The sequence below is a fragment of the Nycticebus coucang genome, chromosome 9 (genome assembly GCF_027406575.1).
Source record: "Nycticebus coucang isolate mNycCou1 chromosome 9, mNycCou1.pri, whole genome shotgun sequence".
NCBI classification, from domain to species: Eukaryota; Metazoa; Chordata; class Mammalia; order Primates; family Lorisidae; genus Nycticebus; species Nycticebus coucang.
In genome coordinates, this window is record NC_069788.1 from 74630599 (window position 1) to 74653281 (window position 22683).

At 40.0% G+C, this 22683-nt stretch overlaps 1 non-coding gene and 1 pseudogene across 1 annotated transcript; both read left to right on the forward strand.

Moving 5' to 3' along the window:
- The first annotated feature begins 253 nt into the window (after window positions 1–253).
- LOC128594745 (ras-related protein Rab-13-like) lies at window positions 254–8492 on the forward strand (annotated as a pseudogene).
- A 2134-nt stretch (window positions 8493–10626) lies between these two features.
- LOC128595140 (small nucleolar RNA SNORD28) lies at window positions 10627–10703 on the forward strand. Its single transcript, XR_008382808.1, has one exon. It is a non-coding gene; the product is annotated as a small nucleolar RNA SNORD28 (small nucleolar RNA).
- Window positions 10704–22683: the final 11980 nt, after the last annotated feature.

Below are 22683 nucleotides of genomic sequence, written 5' to 3' on the forward strand. Positions count from 1 at the left end.
TCTCAGATTTTTTTAATGGTAAAAGACTGTATGTACTCAGGCTTATGTGATGATGACATTTCTCAGATCAGTGTCTGCTAGTATTCTGCTCTGGACTTGGGGCTTATCTGTTACAGTAGCTGCGCCTATTGTCTGGTAAATAATTTGTAGTTGAACTCTCTCTGTCAGTGTAAAGCACAAGGTTATGGGTGACTACATGGTAGAATAGCCTTCAATGGCCAGGGACTTGGTGGCTATTGGACTATGACACGAGATGTGTGCTCATTACAACTTTTTCAGGTACTATAAAGAAATCCTAATATCATCTTTGCCAGGGCAAGTCCCTATTGTAAGTACTATTCATGTATTACCTCATTAAATTTATCCCCCCATTTCTTTAAGTATAAAACATGCTTTGTGTTGTATTTGGTAATTCTCATGTCATTTAAGTTTCACAGCCCAAGATAGTGGAAGAGGCAGCAGAAGAGCAGACAAAGCTTAGGGCCCAAGGTAAGAGGGCTAATAGGAGATCTCATGATGTGGGACTCTAAAATAATAGACCTAGTGTAAGGGTAAACTGTGAATAAATCTGTTGGCTTAACCTAATCCTCCCCTTTCGCCCCTGGGACAGTAGGAAAGATTGCCTGTCCTGAGAGAAAACATCTCCCTTGAGAGAGTGTGGGTATGTGTGTATGTAACAAACTGGTCATATAGAAGTGGCCAATATAAGGAACTAGGTCTACTGTACTGATGTGTACGTGTGCTTTTATGTCTAGTCTGTGAAAATTAGGTCAACTTGAGGTGAACGATGTAGGGGGGTGGTCAACTATATGGAAGTTCTACTGTATATATACTGTGTGTTTGTGCGCACGTGCGTTTGTGTGTGTGTGTATAAACCACAGACAGCCCTTAAGATAGTTTATTTATACAACCTAAGTAGTCTTAAAAAAATCTCAATCTGTAAGAGTTAAACAGGTTTTCAGTGCCTTCCAGGTAACTGACAGAAGCAAAACAAATTATCTTTGGAAGAACTCAGAAATAGTTTTAAGAAATATAAGTTTAGGCTGGATGTGTGGCTCACGCCTGTAATTCTAGCACTCTGCGAGGCTAAGGAAGGTGGATTGCTTGAGCTCACAGGTGTATGAGCAAGAGTGAGACCCCGACTCTAACCTAGGCACCATAGTCCCAGCTACTTGGGAGGCTGAGCCAAGAGTATCACTTGAGCCCAGGAGTTTGAGGTTGCTCTGAGCTATGATGCCATGATACTCTACCAAGGGTGACAAAGTAAGACTCTCTGTCTCCCCTGTTTCCCAGAAAATAAGACAGTGTCTTATTTTAAGGTGTGCTCCAGGTCTTATTTTCAGGGGATGTCTTAGCTTTCCTGTCAGTAGGTCTTATTTTCGGAGGATGTCTTATTTTCGGGGAAACAGGGTGTGTATATATATATATATATTTATTTATAGTAAAAAATATATATATATATATATATATATTTATAGTAAAAAATCACAAACATATAAAATAGACAAGAGCCAGAAAAAATAATGGGCAGAAGCAGGCCTGGAAAGACTTACGATGTTAGAGTTACCAAACACAATATAAAGTATGTTTTATACTTAAATAAGGGGGACTAAATAACATGACTATAAAAATGCATAAGCAGACTGAAAAAAGTGCCAAAAAAATCCAGGGATGAAAAATATCACAATTAAAATTGAAACTTCAATTGATTGGTTTAACAGCAGACAGACAACAGAATAGTAGATATGAAGAAATGAAGGTGTTTTCAAACTTGTAAAAGCCAAGACCAGTTTAAAGATGTCCTTCAGGCAGAAGGAAAATGCCTACACAGAGGAATGAGCACTGGAAATAATAACAGCATGGGTAAAAATATTACTATTTTTCGGTCCTCTTTAGAAGATAGTTTAAACAAAAATTATAAAGTAGTGTAGGATTTATAAATACATAAAAGTAAAATGGATGACCATAATAGCTTAAAAGTAAAATGGATGACCATAATAGCTTAAACCCTATGAGGAAAGATGCATACTATTCTAAGGTTCTATATTATATGAAAAGTGATTTTCTTGGGTGGTGCCTATGGCTCAGTGACTAGGGAGCTGGGCCCATATACCGAGGGTGGCGAGTATGAACCTGGCCCTAGCCAAACTGCAACAAAAAATAGCCAGGTGTTGTGGCAGGTGCCCGTAGTTCCAGCTACTCAGGAGGCTGAGGCAAGAAAATCACCTAAGCCCAAGAGCTGGAGGTTGCTGTGAGCTGTGATGCCACAGCACTTTACTGAGGGCAACAAAGTGAGATGGTCTCCAAAAAAGAAAAAGAAAGTGATTTTCTTTCATTTGTCATTTTATTAGTTGCTTTAGGGTTTCTAAAAATAAAAATGTGTACATATTTATTTATTTATTTATTTATTTTTGAGACAGAGTCTCAAGCTGGTAGAGTGCCATGGCATCATAGCTCACAGTAACCTCAGACTCTTGGGCGTAAGCTATTCTCTTGCCTCAGCCTCCCAAGTAGCTGGGACTACAGGTGCCTGTCACAATGCCTGGCTATATTTTTTGTGGCAGTTGTTATTGTTGTTTTCGCAGGCCTGGGCTAGGTTTGAACCCGCCAGCCCCAGTGTATGTGGCCTGCGCCCTACCCACTGAGCTATGGGTGCCGCCCACATTTTTAGCTTATGATATTGTACCTTCAAAAATCTTAGCTACCAAACTAACACAACAATGGAATTACAAAAACACATGATTAATCCAAAAGAAGACAAAAAGGGGTAAAAAGGAATAAAGAACAAATGGGATAAATAGAAAACAAATAGCAAGCTAGGAGACTCAATGTAACCATATCAGCCATCACATTAAATGTAAATAGTCCCATTGAAAGGCAGAGATTATCAGATTACTGATCAAACTATATTCTACCTACAAGAAATTAAAGATACAAGTGGGTTAAAAGTGAAAGAATGGAAAAAGACAAACCGTGCTAATACTAGCTAAATAAAAATTGGAGTAAGGTCTGCCATGACCAAAGCCTATGCAAGTTCCTGCCAAGTGGGGACTCTGGGGTGGGCAAGACTTGTCTGATTATTCACTTTGCAGAGGACAAGTGAAGGACAGTTACAGGGGACAACTTCAACAACACATCTCCACCATCAGAATTGATTTCAAGGCTTAGTGCCCAGAGCACAGTGGTTACAGCACTGGCCACATGCACCAAGGGTGATGAATTTGAACCCTGCCCACGCCAGCTAAACAACAATGACAACTGCAGTAAAAAAAAATAGCCTGGCATTGTGGCGGGCACCTGTAGTCCCAGCTACTTGGGAAGCTAAGTCAAGAAAATCACTTAAGCCCTAGAGTTTGAGGTTGCTGTGAGCTGTGATGCCACGGCACTCTACCTAGGGAGATGTAGTGAGACTGTCTCAAAATAATAATAATAATAATACAGAATTGATTTCAAGATCGATATAGGACTATAGGGCAGAGCAACATGGCAGACTAGAGACATCTTGCTGCTACTCGTGGTGAGCTAGGAAAGTGGCCATCAGCCACCTCTGTCTGAGGGATTCTTCACAAAAACATCACTACAGGGTCACTATAAAGCAGCAGGAGACTTCAGGAGCCAAGAAAGAGGTCTAGGGGTGAGGAAAACTGATGTGAGAGGTAGATGCTTGGTATGGGCAATGGCCAGCCTATCAGCCTGCTCTCCCATGGAGGGTTAGGGAAGGTAAAGTTTGGCCTTCAGTGTTGGCAATTTTGGACTGGGCTGCTTGCTGAAGCAGCATGTAGATTCAAATGAGATCCAGCAGCTGGGGTCGAATGCCAGGCACAGGTGTTCTCCCATTGGCTTTGCTGCTGGAAGGCACCACCATTGTAGGAAGACCACGTGCATGGAGGAACAATCCACAGGGTCCTAGTGCATGGCTGGGTCTGACATGCCTGCTGAGCTTGAGTGGTCATCCTTGCAGTGAGCTGAGTGCCCCTGTACCTCCCAGGAAGGCTTCATTGTTGTCAGGGGACACTGTATGATGGGCCTCCTGGGTAGTCTGGCAAGAGCTTTGGGGCCTCTGTCCCGTGGGGAATGAATGCTGATGAAGCAAACAGGCCCAGATTGAGGGTAAAGAAGTTAGGAAGACAATTTAAATAGTAGATTGCAATGAACTTTATGGACACCCTGCATATTGTTTTACTTATTTTTTGCTTTAAAATTTTTTTCATTAGTTTTTTTCTTTTTTTCTCTTATATTATTGTTTTTTGTTTTTTTTCCTTTCCCTTTGATTGTATTTTTATTTTTTCATTTTTGTATCAATAGCAAGGACTTCTTCATTTTTATTATAGTTTCTTAGCCCCTTTTATTTTTTCTTTTATTTTGTCTCTCTTTTTTCTCTCTTTGGTAGAGATTTTCCTCCTTTTCTCATCTTTGCCACATAAATTTCTCATACAACCCTGAAAATATCCTTTTTTCCCTTTATCCTATAATTATATTTTCCCTTTATCCTAATAATTATATTTCTAATTTTTTTTTCATTTTTTTCTCTTCTCTGAGGGCTGGGGATCACAGCATTGGTCTGGTTGGGGGTGGGGGTGGTCACAGCAGTGGCCTGGCTCAAGGAGTCCATGAGCTCATGGTCTTGGGTGTCCTTCTAGCTTTACCTTTGGAAAGAAGGTATTGGTAGGTCCTTACAATGACATACTGTTGATTTCTTTCAGTATTTGGCAGAGGTGGGGTCATGCTTTTGACCAGGCTAGTAAGGAGCTCCTGTCTTCAAGGAACCCACCCAGTCCCCAGCCCCCACCCCAAGTCCTAGAACTGTGGAACTGGTTAAAGACCTCACCAAACACCACTATTTCCCCTTTCACTCTCTTTCTCTCTTACTGCCCTTTCTCCTTTTCTTCAATTCTTTTCCTTCCACCCCTTCTTTTTTTCTGCCTCTTTGTCTTTTCTTTTCCTCTTCTTGCTCTTTACCCTTATCTTCCTTTTGATCTTATGCCAAAAGGTCACTACAACACCTAATCTCTGAGACAAGGTAATATGAACTTAAGGAGGTGTAGTGAGAAGGAAAAAGTAGAGGGAGGAAGTGAATGAGAAGAAAATACACATGAGGAGAAACTAATAAAAAAATTCTGGCGTCATGAAAAACCAAAATAGAGCAACCCCTCTCCCCCAAGGGATCTTAAGGTAGTTATCACAGAGGAGTAACCTATAATGATTTAATGGAAATGACAGGGAATTTAAAATATGGATGGCAAAAACAATAAAGGAATCGACGAGAAGTGGAAAAACAGAATCAACAAATGGACAAAAGATATGAAGAATACAGGAAGGTTATGGCGGAGCTTAGAACTTAAAAGAGTCAATCAGGGAACTTAAAGATGCAATAGTCTCAGAGCTAGAGGATAAAACTCTTGAGCTAACCCAGGCAGTTAAAGAGTCAGAAGAGAGAGAGAAAGCAGAATGTTCACTCAGAGAATTATGGGACTTCATGAAATGTTCAAACACATGAATTCCTGAAAGGGAAGAAGAATATCCCAAAGCAATGGATGCCCTACTGGAGGATATCATAAATGAAAACTTTCCAAGTATTACTAAAGATTCCAAAACACTCCTTTTAGAGGGATATTAAATTCTTGGTCATCTCAACAGAAATAGAGCATCTCTAAGACACATTGTCCAAACTCAAGACAAAATAGAAAATTCTGTAAGCAGCCAAGAGTAAGCAACAATTGACCTACTGGGGCAGATCCATCAGGGTGACAGCAGGCTTCTCAGCTGAAACTTTTCAAGCCAGAAGAGAATGGTCATCTACATTTAACCTGCTTAACAAGTTTCAGCCCAGAATAATGTATCCTGCTAAAATGAGCTTTAAAAATTGATGGAAAATCAGATCTTTTACTGATATGCAAATACTGAGGAAATTTGTCACAAGACTACTCTACAGGAAAGACTCAGACCTATTCTCCACACTAACCATCATAATGGACCAGCAGAAAAGTAAACACCCAGAAACTAAACGACAAAAACCTAGTTTCCACAATGACACAAAGGATAAAACTAAGCAATGGGGCAGAACCTGTGGCTCAAAGGGGTAGGACACTGGCCCCATATGCTGGAGGTGGTGGGTTCAAATCCAGCCCCGGCCAAAAACTGCAAAAAATCAGAAACAACAACAACAAAAACTAAGCAATGGATCTTCATAAAATAAGATGAATAGAACTCCACCACATTTATCAATTCTCTCATAAATGTTAATGGCTTAATTTCCCCACTGAAGAGGCACAGGTTGGCTGATTGGAAGAAAAAGCACAAGCCATCTATATGCTAAGCCGTCTATATGCTGACTCTAGGAAATACACTAGCCTTATGGGACAGAACAAGACTCAGGATTAAGGGATGGAAAACAATATTTCAGGCAAATGGAAATCAGATGAAAGGAAGGGTCACAACTTTATTTTCAGATAGAAGTAGATTTAAAGCAACTAAAGTTAAAAAAGACAGGGATGGACAGTTCATACTTGTCAAGGGAATAATATAACAAGGACATTTCAATTCTGAATATTTATGTACCCAACTTAAATGCTCCCATATTTATGAAACAGACCTTAATTGATCTAAGCAATATGATATCCTATAAAACCATAATATCAGGGGACTTTAACACTCCTCTTACAGAGCCAAAAAGATCCTCTAAACAGAAACTAAACAAAGATACAAGGGACTTAAATGTGACTGCAGAACAACTGTGCTTAATAGACATATACAGAATATGCCATCCTAAAGCTAAGGAATATATGTTTTCCTTGTCAGCCCATGAAACATTCTCCAAAATAGATCATATCCTAGGATACAAATCAAACCTCAACAAAATTAAAAGATTGACATTATACAATGTATCTTTGCAGACCACAAGGCAATAAAGGTGAAACTCAAACAAAAATTTTCATTCCCACACAAAGGCATGGAAATTAAACAACCTTATGCTGAATGACAGCTAGGTTAAGGAAACGATAAAGAAGGAAATTATTAAATTTCGCAAATATAACAACAATGAAGCTACAAGTTACCAAAACCTGGGGGATACTGCAAAAGCAGTCTTAAAAAGGAAATTTGCTGCATTAGATGCCTACATCTGAAAACAGAAAGAGAGCACATCAACAATCTAATGAATCATCTTACAGAAATGGAAAAGGAAGCACAATCTAATTGCAAACCCAGTGAGAGAAAAGAAATAGCCAAAATAAAACCAGAAATAATTGAAATTGAAAACAAAAGAATCATTCCAAAAATCAATGAAAGAGTTGTAAAATTAAATAAAATTGATAAACCCTTGGTCAGATTAACTAGAAACAGAAAACTTAAAGTCTGTAATAACCTCAATCAGAAATGAAAAAAGGGAAATAACAACAGATACCATTGAGCTACAAGTCATTATTTCTGACTAATCTATGAACTACAAGAAACTCTATGCCCAGAAATTTGACAATGTGGTGGAAGTAGACCAAAACCTGGAATTATATCATCTCTAGGCTTAACTAGGAAGAAATAGATCTCTTGAACAGACGACTATCAAGCACTGAGATCAAAGAAACAATAAAAAAAGCTTCCAACAAAGAAAAGTCCTGGACCAGTTGACATCAAACCAGAATTCTATCAAACCTTCAAAGATGAGATTGTACGTATGCTGTAGAACCTAGTTCAAAACTCTAAGGAAGGAAGGAACCTTCCCTGACATTCTAGGAATCACCCTGATACCAAAACCAGGAAAGGACTCAACTAAAAAGGAGACCTATGGACCAATTTCATTAATGAATATTGATTCAAAAATATTGAATAAAATCTTAGCCAACAGATTAGAGCTGTGCATTAAAAAAATTTACATCATGATCAAGTAGGCTTTATCCCAAGGATGCAAGGCCAGTTTAACATGTGCAAATCCATAAGTGTAATTCACCATATTAGTAGAAGCAAAAACAGACCATATGATCCTCTCCATAGATGCAGGAAAAGCAGTTGATAAAATTCAGCATCCTTTTCTAACAAGAACACTTAAGAATATAGGTATAGGTGCCAGTCTGGGACATGGCTGGGCAATAGTGATTCAAGACAATAACAACTGCCTATTACCCATGGAGCCATGGCCATTATCCTAGTAAATTACATCACAGATGAGAAATCCTTTGAGAATATTCAGAACTGGATAAAAAGCTTCAAAGAGAATGTCTCAGCTGGAGTGGAGCACTTATTGCTGGGAAACAAGTATGACATGGAGGCCAAGAGGCAGGTGCAGAAGGAGCAAGCTGGTGATTTAGCTCAAGAGCATGGAATCCAGTTTTTTTGAGACAAGTGCTAAATCCACTATGAATGTCCATGAGGCTTTTAGTTAGCTGGCCTGAGACATCTTGCTAAAGTTAGGAAGCCAGAGATCAGAAAATGGCAATAAGCCTCCCAGCACTGACCTAAAAAGCTATGACAAGAAGAACACCAAGTGCTTCATGGGCTGAGGATGCTTTCTTGCCTCCCCACCCTAAGCTTGGAAGCTGAACCTGAGGGAGGTTCAGGCTGAAGGGCTTGGTGGGATAGACAGGTAGATGGTAAGGAGAATGAGGAGAAAATGGAGAAGGCAAAAAGGAAAAGGAGAAAAGAAAGAAGCAGAGAGAAGGGAAGAAAGAACTGAAGTGAAAGAAAGCAAAGGATAGGGAGAGAAGGAGGAGGAAAGGAAGTGAGGCTAGAATGCCTCAGGCCTTCCTTGGGTTTTCAGGGCAAACAAAAATGTAAATATATTGATAAGTAGATAAGTAAGTAAGTAGATAAGGTAAGTAGATAAGGTTTTATGGTCCTGTGAAAGGCTGGGTCAGCACTACTCTTTGAAGGTTTGGTCCTATTTTGTATTTTGTCACCTATTTTGTATTAAAGGCCACTATTTGCATCTTTAAAAAAAGATGAAGTGACTATATTAATATCAAAGTAGATTTCAGAGCAAAGAAATTGATAGGGATTAAAGAAGGTTGTTTCATACTGATAATGTGGTCAACTAATGAAGAAAACATATCCTCAAGGTTTGGCATCTAATAACAAAGCTTCAAGATACACAAAGAAAAACCCCTCATGAATATAGGGTAAAAATCCACAATGATCAGATTTTACTACCCTAAGTTGACCTCATTGATATTTATAGAACATTTCACCTTACAACATTAGAATACACATTATTCTCAAGTGTATATGGAATATTTATGGAGATAGACCACATTATAGTCCATGTAAAAAGTCTCAAATTCTAAAGTATTTGTCATATAAAGCATGTTCTTTGGTCACATGGAATTAGAAATAACAGAAATATCCTTGAAAATATCCCAAGTTTTAGGAAATTTAAACTCAATTATTAATAATCCACAAGTCAAAAGGAACTAAGGGGAAATTAGAAAGTAAAGTGAATGAATTAAAAAAAAATTAGTGAGTTTCCACTAAAGTGGTACTTAGAGGGAAACTCATAGCTTTGTATACCTATGTTAGAAAAAAAGAAAGGTTCCAAATCAAGGACATTAGTTTCCTCTTAAGAAATTAGAAAAAGAAACAAAAAATACAAATAAGCAGAAAAAAGGAATAATAAAGCAAAGTGGGACTCAATTAAATGTTTAAAAATAGAGAAAAAATAATGAATTCAAAAGCTTATTCTTCGGGGGAGGGAATATTTATAAATCTCCAACCCAGATGTATCAGGGAAAAAAGAGACAAGACACATATGAATAATAAGGAATGAGAGAGGTGACATCACTAAAGATCCTACAGATAGAATAGTAAGGCAATAGTAGGCACATCTTTATACCAATAAATTTAAATATAGATGAAATCAAGATATTCTTTGGACTTGGCACCTGTAGCACAGTGGTTACGGCACCAGCCACATACACAGAGGGTGGCAGGTTCAAACCCAGCCCGGGTCAGCTAAACAACAATGACAACTACGACAAAAAATAGCCAGGCATTGTGGCAGGCACTGATAATCCCAGCTACTTGGGAGGCCGAGGCAAGAGAATTGCGTAAGCCCAATAGTTGGAGGTTGCTGTGAGCTGTGATGTCACCATACTCTACTGAGGGCAACATAGTGAGACTCAACTACAAGAAGGACTCTGCCTAACAAATTCACAAATTATGACCTGCTTGTTTGTACCCTCACATTAATCTGAATTAAAAAAAAAAAAATCCACACTGTAGATAGAGAGGGGAAGAAGATCAAACTGCCAGTCTGGTATATGGCTGGGCAATAGTGATTCAAGACAGTAATATTGCCTATTGCCCATGGAGCCATGGCCATGGGTAAAATAAAAAAAAAAAAAAAATTCTTTGAAAGGCACACATTACCCAAGCTTGCTCAGGCAATAGATAACCCGAATGGCCTTACATTAAAGAAATAATGAAGGAAAATGAAATTTAATTTAAAGACCTCCCTGTAAAGAAAATCCAGGCCAAGGTGGCTTAAATGGTAAGGTTTACAAAGCACTTGAGGAAGAAATGCTGGTTCATCACAAACTATTTTTTAAAAAATCAAAGAGGAAAGAATACTTTCCAAGTTGTTCTATGAAGCCAGAATTACCAAAAGTACCCTGTACCCTGGTCAGACAAGAAAGAACTACAGTCATATGATTTGAATTGATAAGCTGATACTCTCTGGGGTGTACAACACTTAAGAGCATGTTAGAGTCCTGATGGCAGTTGTAAAAAAAGAAAAAGAAAAAAGAAAACAACTGCATGCCAATATTCCTCATGAATATAGGGTAAAAATTCTAAGCAAAAGTTTAGCACATTGTACCCTACAATATAAGGAAGAGCTAATATATCATGATCTAGTGGGATTTATACAAGGAATGTGGGGTTGATTTAACATTCAAAAATTAATGTAATTAATGTATTATCAAAGTAAAAAAGAATATTTGTATAATGACCCCAATACAGAAAAAGCATTTGACAAAATCCAACATTTGTGTCTGATAATCAGGCAAACTAGGAACAAAGGGAACTTTCTCAGTCTAATAAAAGACATCTAAAAAAATCCTACAGCTAACATAATTATAAAAATATTTTCCCTTTAACATCAGGAACAAATCAAGGATGTCTGCTTTTACCACCTCTGTTCAACATTGTACTGAAAGTTCTGGACTGTGCAATCAGGCAAGAAATAGAAATAAAGGATGTTCAGATTGGAAAGAAAGAAAACTTATTCACAGATGACTTGACCATCTGTGTAGGAAATTCAATGGACTCTACAAATTAGCTACTAGAACTAGTAAGTGAGTTTATCAAGGTTAGGGGATACAGAGCAATGTACTAAAATCAATTGTATTTCTACGTGCTAGCAATGAACAACTAATAATCAAAAATTTACAGCAAACATTATTTGTAACAGCATAAAATACTGAATTTGGAATAGCATAAAAGTACTTGGTAATGTATCTGACAAAAAAATGAGACTTCCACCCTGAAAATGACAAGATATTGCTGTCCTAAAGGAGATCTAAATCCATATTTTGTTCATGGGTCAGAAAGTACAATATTGTTTAAATGTCATACTCCCAAGATAAAAATTCAATACAGGCCAGACACAGTAGCTCATGCTTGTAAATCCTAGCACTCTGGGAGGCTGAGGTGCGAGGTGAGGGGATTGTTTGAACTCACTGATTCGAGACTAGCCTGAACATCAAAGCAAGATCCCATCTCTACTAAAAATAGAAAAACTGAGGCGAGAGGATCACTTGAGCCCAAGAGTTGGAGGTTGCTGTGAGCTATGATGTCATAGCACTCTACTCAGAATGACAGCTTGAGATTCTGTCTAAAAAAAAAAAAAAAAGATTCGGGCGGTGCCTGTGGCTCAAGGAGTAGGGCACCAGTCCCATATGCCATAGGTGGAGGGTTCAAACCCAGCCCCGGCCAAAAAAAACAAACAACAACAACAAAAAAAAACAACAATAAAAATACTGGATAAAATCCTAAAGTCTTCCCTTTGAAACCTTATTAAAAAAAAAAAAGATTCAATGCAATCCCAGTCAAAATCTCAGCAGCCTGTTTTATGTGTGTGTGAGAGAGACAGACAACTGACAAGCTGACTGGCTGATTGTAAAATGTCTGTACAACTGTAAAGGACCAAGAATGGCCAAACAGAAAAGAAGAACAAAGATGGGGAACTGACATTACCTATTTTTTTCAGTAATTGTTCTAAAAGTAGAGTATTCAAGACAGTATGGTATAGACATTAAGGATATACAAATGGAATAGTGATAAAGAATTTATATCCGGAATATAAAGTACTTCCAAAATTCAAAATAAAAAAGCAAACAATCCAATTAGAAAGAGAAGGAAAGATATAAACAGACCTATTTCACCAAAGAGTAGATACAGAAATCAAATAAACCAATGAAAAGATGTTCAACATCATTGCCTATTAGGGAAAAAAGTGAATTAAAATCTCAATATCACTAATACCTGTTAGAATGGGTAAAAAATGTGATAATATCAAATTCTGATGAGAATGGTGAGAAACCTTATTTCTTATACATTGCTGGAGGTAATGTATAATTTCAAAGCCATTCTGAAAAATAATTGCCAGTTTACTTATAAAAGTAGATATGCAAGTTACCATATGATCTGGTAATTTCACTCTCTGGTATTTATTCCAGGGAAATGAATTTATGTTTACACAAAACCTGTACACAGATGTTCATCACAGCATTATTTGTAAAAGCCAAACCCCAGAAATAACCTGAATATTCTTCAGTGGGTGAATGGTTAAACAAACTGGTACATTCATACCATGAAATATTACTCGGCAATAAAAAAGCACAAAGTATTGATACACGCGATAACTTATATGGATCTCAGGGGAATTAGGCTGAGTGAAAAAAATCAATACCAAAGGTTACATATTGTATGATTCCATTTATATAACATTCTTGAAATGACAAGATTAGTGGACACCAGGTTAGTGGTTGGCAGAGATTAGGAATCTGGGAGGTGGCAGTGGCTATAACAGGGCAACAGGAGGGATCATCTTGTTGATGGAGTTGGTCTCTATCTTGACTGTGGTGGTCAGTACATGGACCTACATATGAAATAAAATTTCATAGAGTTAAACACACACGATTACTGGTAACATTTCAGAAATCTGAATCAAGTCTGTAGATGGTACCACTGTACAAAGATGTTCCCATTGTGGGTATGAAATGTTATACAGGACTTCTCTGTATTATATTTTGCAACTTTCTCTGAACCCTTAATTATTTAAAAATAAAGTAAACAACTAAAAAATATGTAGTTTTCGGCTTGGTGCCTGTAGCTCAGCGGCTAGGGTGCCAGCCATGTACATGGGAGCTGGCAGGTTCGAATCCAGCCCATGCCTGCCTAACAACAAGGACAACTACAACTGAAAGAAAAAAAGAGTTGGGCATTGGAGCAGGCACCTGTAGTCCCAGCTAGTTTTGGGAGGCTGAGGCAAGAGAATCACTTAAGCCCAAGAGTTTGAGGTTGCTGTGAGCTGTTACACCAAAGCACTCTACCCAGGGGGACAGCTTGAGACTCTGTCTCAAAAAAATAATAATAAAATAATAAATAAATATATGTAGTTTTTAGAAATAACATATAGATTGTACAAAAGAAAAAAGGGAAAGGTAACCACAAATTTGGGGGGTGGGGGTGGGAAGGGAACGGAAGCAGGAGGACCACACAGGGATATATAAATTGTTGTCATGATTCAAATTTCCGTTGAGTGGATGATTCCTGAAGGTTTATTACTGTATCTTAATAAATAAGTGGCCATGTATGAGTCCGATGATAAAAATGTATCATAATCAATGATTGTGGTTATTCCAGTTCTGTGCAATGGGACTGAAGTCCATAAGGGAGTGGGGTTGGAGTGGATGTCCTCAGTAGACAAGAGTTTATCAGAGATTTCCAGAAAACTCACTGGGATCACAGTAACAAGCAGAGCAGAGAGATGGCAGTACCACCCAGAATGTGCCCAAAGAAGCAGCAGCAGTGATTGCATTTTACAACTTCACTCTGGCTGGTCTGTCCGTGGAGAAGGCAGGTGACTCAGGGCTGGTGTAGATAAAGATAACTATAAAATTCTGGGCTGGTCCCTGGGCAGTGAGGCAGAGCCAAAGTTTGGGTACTGTGGCAGCCTGTTTTGGCTCTCAGCCTCTGCTGGGGGCCCAGATGTCTTGAAAATGGCTGTGGTGGGGCAGGTGTGGAAGAACACACATGGGCTGCCAGAAACCTGGGCTCCATCTCCTCAGGACTCTCCTGCTATGGCTCCTTTACAGTCCTTCCTCCCATGGCTGTCATCCTGCTCTAGCTGGGTCATGTTGAAGGAACAATTTTGTATTTCTTATTTTTACCAAGGCCACTCTCTATATGATTTGTATAGTATCACTCTACCTCCCAAATGGATAAAAACTTGTCTTGGCCAAGAAGCTTTCTTTGCAGAGCCCATCTGTTAGGGATTGAATGTTTATATCCCCTCAGAATTTATATCCTGAAACCCTAACCCCCCAATGTGCTAGTATTAGGAGGTGGGGTGTTTGGGAGGTAATTAGTTTAGATGAGGTCATGAGAGTGGAGCCCCCACAATGGAGTTAGTGTCATAAGAAGATGAGCTGAGAGCTCTCTTGGCCAAGTATGGATACATCAAGAACACAGCCATTGAAAAGCCAAGAAGAAATCCCTCACCATGAACCCCATCGTGCTGCTACTCAGCTTGTGGGACTTCCTAGTTTCCAGAACTGTGAGAAGTACATTTCTGTTGTTTAATCCACCTAGCCTATGGTTATTGGCAGTCTGAGCCAACTAGGTCACCAACTCTGGTGAGCACAGTCAGTGGTGACAGTGCAGGCTCTCATTCCACTAACCTTTCACTATTTCACCCAACTACATCCATCCTTACTGCCAGGAATCAGGTTTTTCTAAATTAAAACAATTTTTTAAAGAACAGTTTTAACTATATGAAAAATAATAAGCATCTAGCACAGCTTGCAAGACACACCCCCCCACACACACACACATACACATACACAATTTCTCCTATTAACATATTAGTATAGTACCAATGTTACAATTAATGAACTGATACTGATATTAACTAGGGTCCATACTTTATTGAGACATGCTTAGTTTTTCTCTAATGTCCTTTTCCTGTTCCAGGGTCCCGTCCAGGATACCACATACACCAAGTCCTCCTGGCTATGATATTTTCTTAGACTATCCTTGTTTTTGGTGACCTTGACAGTTCTGAAAGATACTGGGCAGGTGTTTTTGTAGAATGTCCCTTTATTGGAATTTGTCTGACGTTTTTCTTACAATGACTACAGGGTTATGGGTTTTGAGGAAGAAGACCACAGAAGTAATGTGCCATTGTCGTCACATTATTTCAAGAGTACCTAATTCAATATGATTTCTGACTGTTGATGTTGGCCTTGGTTACCTGGCTGAAGCAGGTAAATTCACCATTGTGAAGTTACTCTTCCCACCCCTTTCCTTACTGTTCTCTTTGGGAAGAAATCACTACGTGCAGTCCAAGGTTGTGGTTCCCCTTTTGTGAGGGAATAGATATATAATTTATTTCAATTCTGCAGGGGAGATTCCCCCCCTCATTAATTTATTCAATCATTTATGTCAGTATAGACCAATGGAACTGTTCCATCACTAGTATTCTCTCTCTGTGTGTGTATGTGGTGGTTGTGGGGAGTACTCCCTTGACTTCCAGGCACTGAAAGATGCTCCGGGGTCATCTTGCACATTTCCTGCCTTAGCCCTAAAGGAGGAAATTTCTCCCAGGAGCCCTGGTTCCTTTTCTTGGAGAATGATGTTAGACACCCAGATCTGGGTGCAAAGTGTGCTCATTGATAATGATGTCAGGCAAGTGTAACCCCCTATTGTCATGTAATGCTCCCTCTTAAACTCTCCACTCCAAGCAACATGATCTTGCATTTCCTGTTATGCTTTCTCCATCTAGTCTTCCTCACCTCCAGCCCCAGCTCTAAGTCTTGAGGGCAGGTCAGTGAAATTCCTAGAGGGTTGAGTAGGCATTCCTGCCTCCAGGGCTGTTTGGAACTTGACACTACATCGATACTTGGGGAGTCCTGTCACTGAGGACTGAAAAAGTGTCCAGCTGCTCCTTTCTTCCTCCTTCAGGCTGGGGATCAACCACCCAGTGGTGTTGTTTTAATGTGTTTCTCTTACAATCTGTAAAAATGCACACACATACACACACACACCGAATTACAGGGAAGTGATGTAAGGAGGACTTACCTTAGGAGGTGTCCGTTGAAGCTAGAATTAAGATTTATTGCTGTTAATTCTCTTGAATATTCCTGTGTTGACTCATTTTTTCAAACTATACCGGCCAGTTAATACCATGTTTCAAATTAAAGTACAAGTCTGATATAAAGGAGAGGTTGTAAAAGACTGAGTTGGGAAATGTATATAAATAGGCAAATGTATAGATTTTCATGGAACAAGTGTCAGGTCTTTGAGGGGAGAAAACCCCTACAAATTACCAAGGCAGTTTTCTTAGCTTTGGAGTAAGGGAGAAGTAACATAGCAACTGACCAAAAGAGCTACACCAGTGGCCTGGCTTTTAAGGAGTTAAGATTGTGCTTAGATTCTCAGAGTAACTTGGGAGCAGAGGGGCCACTGGAGGCATGTTCTTCAGAATCTAGCTTAGGAGAGAGAGTTTCTGTTCTGCATGCAAATTTACTTAACATTCACCTTAATGAAGAGGTCAAATTAAACTACTTAGTAGATAGTACTAAGAGTATGATCCACAAGTCTCTGAGGAAATGACCAGAGTCTGAGGAGGATTATTTTCATTTCTTGTAAGTGGAGAGATAGTGGTCTTGTTTTCCTACTGACCAGGTTTGGGGTTTTCTCCCTTTCAGGTGTGTGACTTCTAAATCCAAGTGCCATTTTCACCATAAAGTTCCCTCATGAGTGGCTTAGGTCTGTTATGGTGTTTACTGAGCATGTGGTTTATACTCCATATGCTTCCTGGGGTGGGAGGCTGTGAGGGCAGAAGGAATAGAGGACCCTTCAAGGAGAAGATATTTAGGAGGACTGTCCCTACCTAGACCTCATTAGCTCTGCCCTCAAGCTGAGGTAGATGTCTGTCTTCAAAGATGCAAATGATAGGCTGCAAGAGATGGAGCCTCAGGTCAGCTTGGAGCCTTCCCTTGGGGGAGCAACTGTGAACTTCCTGGTCTTGGCTGTCTTTCTTTCCCACCCTCCTCAGGTCGGGGTTGTAATACACAAGTTTGGGAAGGCACCATTCACCAGGACACTGCCTAGAGCATCACAGGAGCCATTTTCCTCTACAGATGAATGAATACTTTCCTCAGGAGATGCTCTAATTTATAGAAACAAGTGTTTGCTTAAATACAATAGAATTTCCATAGTTTACCACCTCTTTATATTGACTGCCTCTGTAAGTTGACTTAATTTTCATAGACTGGAATGTACTACATATGTACTACATGTACATATCAGTCCAGTAGTGCTAGCTCCTTCTGTTGACCACCTCTGTTGACGTGTTTGTTACAGCCCCTTGGCTGGTCAACTTACAGAGGTTCTACTGTATAACCCTGCACTGTGTGTATAGCGGTTCATGCATTGTGTCTATAGAGTGACTTCCCTTATTTTAGGACTGGGAGGCTCCTAAAAAGATGGTTGAACTTGGGGCAGTGTTGCCATTTTCTTTGTTCATGTTAGAGCATGGAGGAGGGAGTGACAGCGGCAGGCTGACAGGAAGGCACTGAAGAAACCCACCAGTCCACAGCTAGAAAGTTTAATCATCGAGGTTTGCTATTGCCCACAAATTCTCTTATTCATATTTGATTACAAAAATGAAGTTGGGAAGATGAGAAGGTTAGGTAACAAATCTCTTCTTTGAAAGTGGCTTAAAACAACAACTGCCTATTTTTTATCTTTCTTGATACTGCCAGTTGACCAGGGGGCTATTTTTCACGTGGTGGTGGGTTGGCTGGTCCAAAATGGCCTTGGTCCTATGACTGGCACTTGGCACTGGTTACGGGATTAGGGATTAATCAGGGCTGTTGGCTGGAGGCCTCACCTCCCTCCTACATGGGACACTGTATGTGGCTTCTTGGGCTTCCTCACAGTATGGTGACTGAGTTTTAAGAAGGAACATTCCAGGGGCAGAGGAAAGATGGCCAACTGGAGCCAGCTTTCCACAGAGGCTCCTGTCCAAAAGGAGACTTAAAGAACAGAAGGTTAGCAAGTAAGCTGACGGTTTGGTGCTGAGACAAGAAAGAAGGTTGAAGAATGCACATCAACCCTGCTGAGGCGAGCTGCGGACCAAAAGGAAACAAATAATAGGTACAAAATCCATTTCCAAGAGGATGGGAGTCCCCTCCCCCAAGAGAACTGCTCGGCTCAAAGTTTGCTCTATACAAACAAGTGACCAGAGTTCAGATCACCTCCTATTTTATCCCACAGAAGAGACTCTCTAAAAACCAGAACTCCTTCCCTAGAGAGGACTTACGAATGTGTCATGGCACTCTCCTGACAGGTATAAAACTGTATATATTCTCTACCTGCAATTCTGAACTCCCAGCACTCCCCTCCACTCTCACCCCAAGGTCTGGAAGCCTGTCCCCCCATGGAGTCCAAATTCTTGGGCATTTTCTCAAGAGGCGTGGACAGGGCATGGGCTGTTGCTGGTCTGTGCTGATTCTGTGGCACAAGAGAATCTGAGGCTGAGGGACCCTACAGGAGAAGGAGAGCAGTGGCAGCAGTGGCGGGAACAATAGGGCTCACACCCCTGGGGGGATATATATATATATATTTTTTTTTTTTTGCAGGTTTGGCTGGGGCTGGGCTTGAACCTGCTACCTCCAGTATATGGGGCTGGCGCTCCACTCCTTGAGCCACAGGCACTGCTCCCCAAGGGATATTTTGAAGAGACACTCCCAGATTTTCTGTGCAACCAGAGGAAGTCAGGCATCTTCTCTAGTGGCAGCCACTGGGAGAACATATCTGGGACAGAAACACAGGTATGCCTGAGGTGGTACCTACCTGGGCGGGCTGCGGCGGGGACTCGAGCAGGGTGGAGCTGAGCAGAAGGACTGCTTTTCTGAGCCTAAGATGCACCTGGCTCTCAGGGGATCATAGCTGAGACAGAAGCAGGCAGGAAACCAAAAGCTGAGTGTGAGCTCTAACCATGCCCACCCCAACACAGACTGCAGCCAAGACAGACATGCCAGCTCCAGGCAGTGGCACAGACCGGGGCTGAGTCGCAGTTTCTGTGATATCAAACAGTGTCTGATCTGCAGAGGAATATAGCTGGGACAGACACAAATTCTGCGAAATTATTCTGTTCTGTCAGCAACATCAATCAGGGGCAGGCCTGGAACTGAATGAATTGCCCCAGCCTCCGTTAAGCACCGAGGTTGTCAGACCTCAGCTCCCCTGATGGATAGTGGCAGAGAGCAGCAGCCCGGCCCAGGAGACATAGATCTCCCTGTGACTCAGGTAGGCACAGCCCCCTGGAGCATCTGCTCGTTGGAGGGAACTGGGTCACATCCCTGCAGGGGTACTAGTGACTGGGTGTGACAGAGGTGCAAGGTAGGGAAGGAGGCATCAACCTTCCCAGACTAAGCCATTTGCTGGGTGGGTCCTTCTGACCTCACGGAGCACCAGAGCGAGTCATAATTGAGCTGCCAGCAGACCCCTGCTATCTAGTTGCCAGAGACCTTTTGAACTCTCCCACCTGAGACAGGTGCTAATTGGGACAATTAATTTGGACCTGTTGAACTGGGCCAATCACCCGAGGACTATCCAAAGTAGTACCCTGGGTGTGTGGTTGCGGGAAGGTTTGATTTTCCTTTTCCAGTTGTTGCCCGTGGTGGGTGGGGTGACATAATTGCTGGTATTTCTCCACAGCTGAGACGTCAAACCACTGTAACTGATTCAGTAGGGTTGGACAGAGACCAGCTGAAAACAAGACAGAGCTACTTAACCCCACCACACCAAGCAGGTCCCCAGTGTCTCAGGCTGTAGCGCTGTATGGGTCCTTTGCAAAGCTCCAGGGGAAACGGTACAGACACCAGTCCAGCTCTTGGGCACTACTCCAGGAGCCCCCAAACCAACTTCACCTTATCTGCTCATCTAGCCAAATAGTGTAAAATAATCATGGGGTGGAATCAGCAGAAAAACTCCGGTAACATGAATAACCAGAGTAGATCAACTCCCTCAAAGAAAGATATGGTGGACGCAACTGAAGATCCCATTCATAAACAACTGGATGAGATGTCAGAAATCTAATTCAGAATTTGGATTGCAAATAAGATTAATAGAATGAAGGTAAAGTTGGAATTAGAAATTCAAGGAGCATTTCAAAAGTTGTCTCAAGAATTCAATGAATTCAAAGATAAAATTGCCAAAGATTTTGGCACATTGAGACAAGAATTTGCTGTCCTCAAAGATCTGAGAAATACAGTAGAATCCCTCAGTGATGGAATGAAGCAAGCAGAAGAAAGTATTTCTGATATTGAAGAGAAAGCTTTTGAATACTCACAAATTCTCATAGAGGAAGAGAAATGGAGAGCAAAAATGGATTATTCTCTCAGAAAGCTCTGGGATAATTCGAAGAAAGCTAATATTCGCCTCATAGGAATCCCTAAAAGTGATGAAGTGGCTTCTCAAGGCACAAAAGCTCTTCTTTGTGAAATTATGAAAGAGAATTTTTCAGACATGCCAAGAGATTCTGAAATTCAGATAGCAGACAGTTTCAGAACCGCAGCACAACTCCACCTGAATAAGACATCCCCCAGGCACATCATAATTAACTTCAAAGTTAATATGAAGGAGAAAATTCTGAAAGCAGCCAGACATAAGAAAACCATACAAAGGGAAGAATATTAGAATGACTGCAAATCTCTCTGCTGAAAACTTTCAAGCCAGAAGAGGGTGGTCATTGACTTTTAATCTCCTAAAACAAAATAACTTTCAACCCCGGATCTTGTATCCAGCTAAACTGAGTTTCATTTATGATGGAGAAATTAAATATTTTAATGATATTCACATGTTCAAGAAATTTGCCATAACTAAACCAGCTCTCCAGTATATTCCCAGACCTATCCTCCATAATGACCAGCACAATCCTCCACCACAAAAGTAAACTCACTCAGAAACTTTTGATCAAACTCCAACTTCCATAGTGGTGAAAGGATTAAAAATGTCCACTCGACTTTCAAAAAACTCGATACCCAAAATTCTACCAGGCTTATCAATATTCTCAATTAATGTGAATGGCTTAAATTGCACTCTAAAGAGGCACAGGTTGGCTGACTGCAAAAACTCAGGCCAGATATCTGCTGCATACAAGAATTTCATCTTACCTTAAAAGATAAATATAGACTCAGGGTGAAGGGATGGTCATCTATATTTCAGGCAAATGGAAATCAGAAAAAAGCACGTGTTGAAATTTTATTCCCAGATACAATAGGCTTTAAACCAACAAAAGTAAGGAAAGATAAGGATGATCACTTCATATTTGTTAAGGGTAACACTCAACATGATGAGTTTTCAATTATTAACATTTATGCACCCAACCAGAATGCACCTCAATTTATAAGACAGACTTTAACAGACATGAGCAACTTGATTTCCTCCAGCTCCATAATAGTGGGAGATTTTAACACTCCTTTAGCAGTGTTGGATAGAGCCTCCAAAAAGAAGCTGAGCAAATAAATTTTAGATTTAAACTTAACCATTCAACATTTGAATTTATCAGACATCTATCTATAGAACATTTCATCCCAAAAAAACTGAATACACATTCTTCTCATCCGCCCACAGAACATACTCCAAAATTGATCACATCTTAGGTCACAAGTCTAACCTCAGTAAATTTAAAGAAATAGAAATTATTCCTTGCATCTTCTTGGACCACTGTGGAATAAAAGTTGAACTCAGTAACAACAAGAATCTGCATACTCATACAAAAGTATGGAAGCTAAATAACCTTATGCTGAATGATAGCTGGGTCATAGATGAGATTAAGAAGGAAATTACCAAATTTTTGGAACAAAGTGATAATGAAGACATGAATTATCAGAACCTCTGGGATACTGCAAAGGCAGTCATAAGAGGGAAATTTATAGCACTGCAAGCCTTCCTAATGAGAACGGAAAGAGAGGAAGTTAACAATTTAATGGGACATCTCAAGCAACTGGAAAAGGAAGAACATTCCAATCCCAAACCCAGCAGAAAAAATAAATAACCAAAATTAGAGCAGAATTAAATGAAATTGAAAACAAAAGGATTATACAACAGATCAATGAATCAAAAAGTTGGTTTTTTGAAAAGGTCAATAAAATAGATAACCCTTTGGCTAACCTAACCAGGAAAAAAAGAGTAAAATCTCTAATTTCATCAATCACAAATGGCAAACATGAAATAACAACAGACTCCTCAGAAATTCAAAACATCCTTAATGAATATGACAAGAAAATTTATACTCAGAAATATGAAAATCTGATGGAAATTGACCAATACTTGGAAGCACACCACCTTCCAAGACTTAGCTAGATCAAGTGGAAATGTTGAACAGGCCTATATCAAGTTCTAAAATAGCATCAACTATACAAAATTTCCCCAAAAAGAAAAGCCTGGGACCAGATGGCTTCA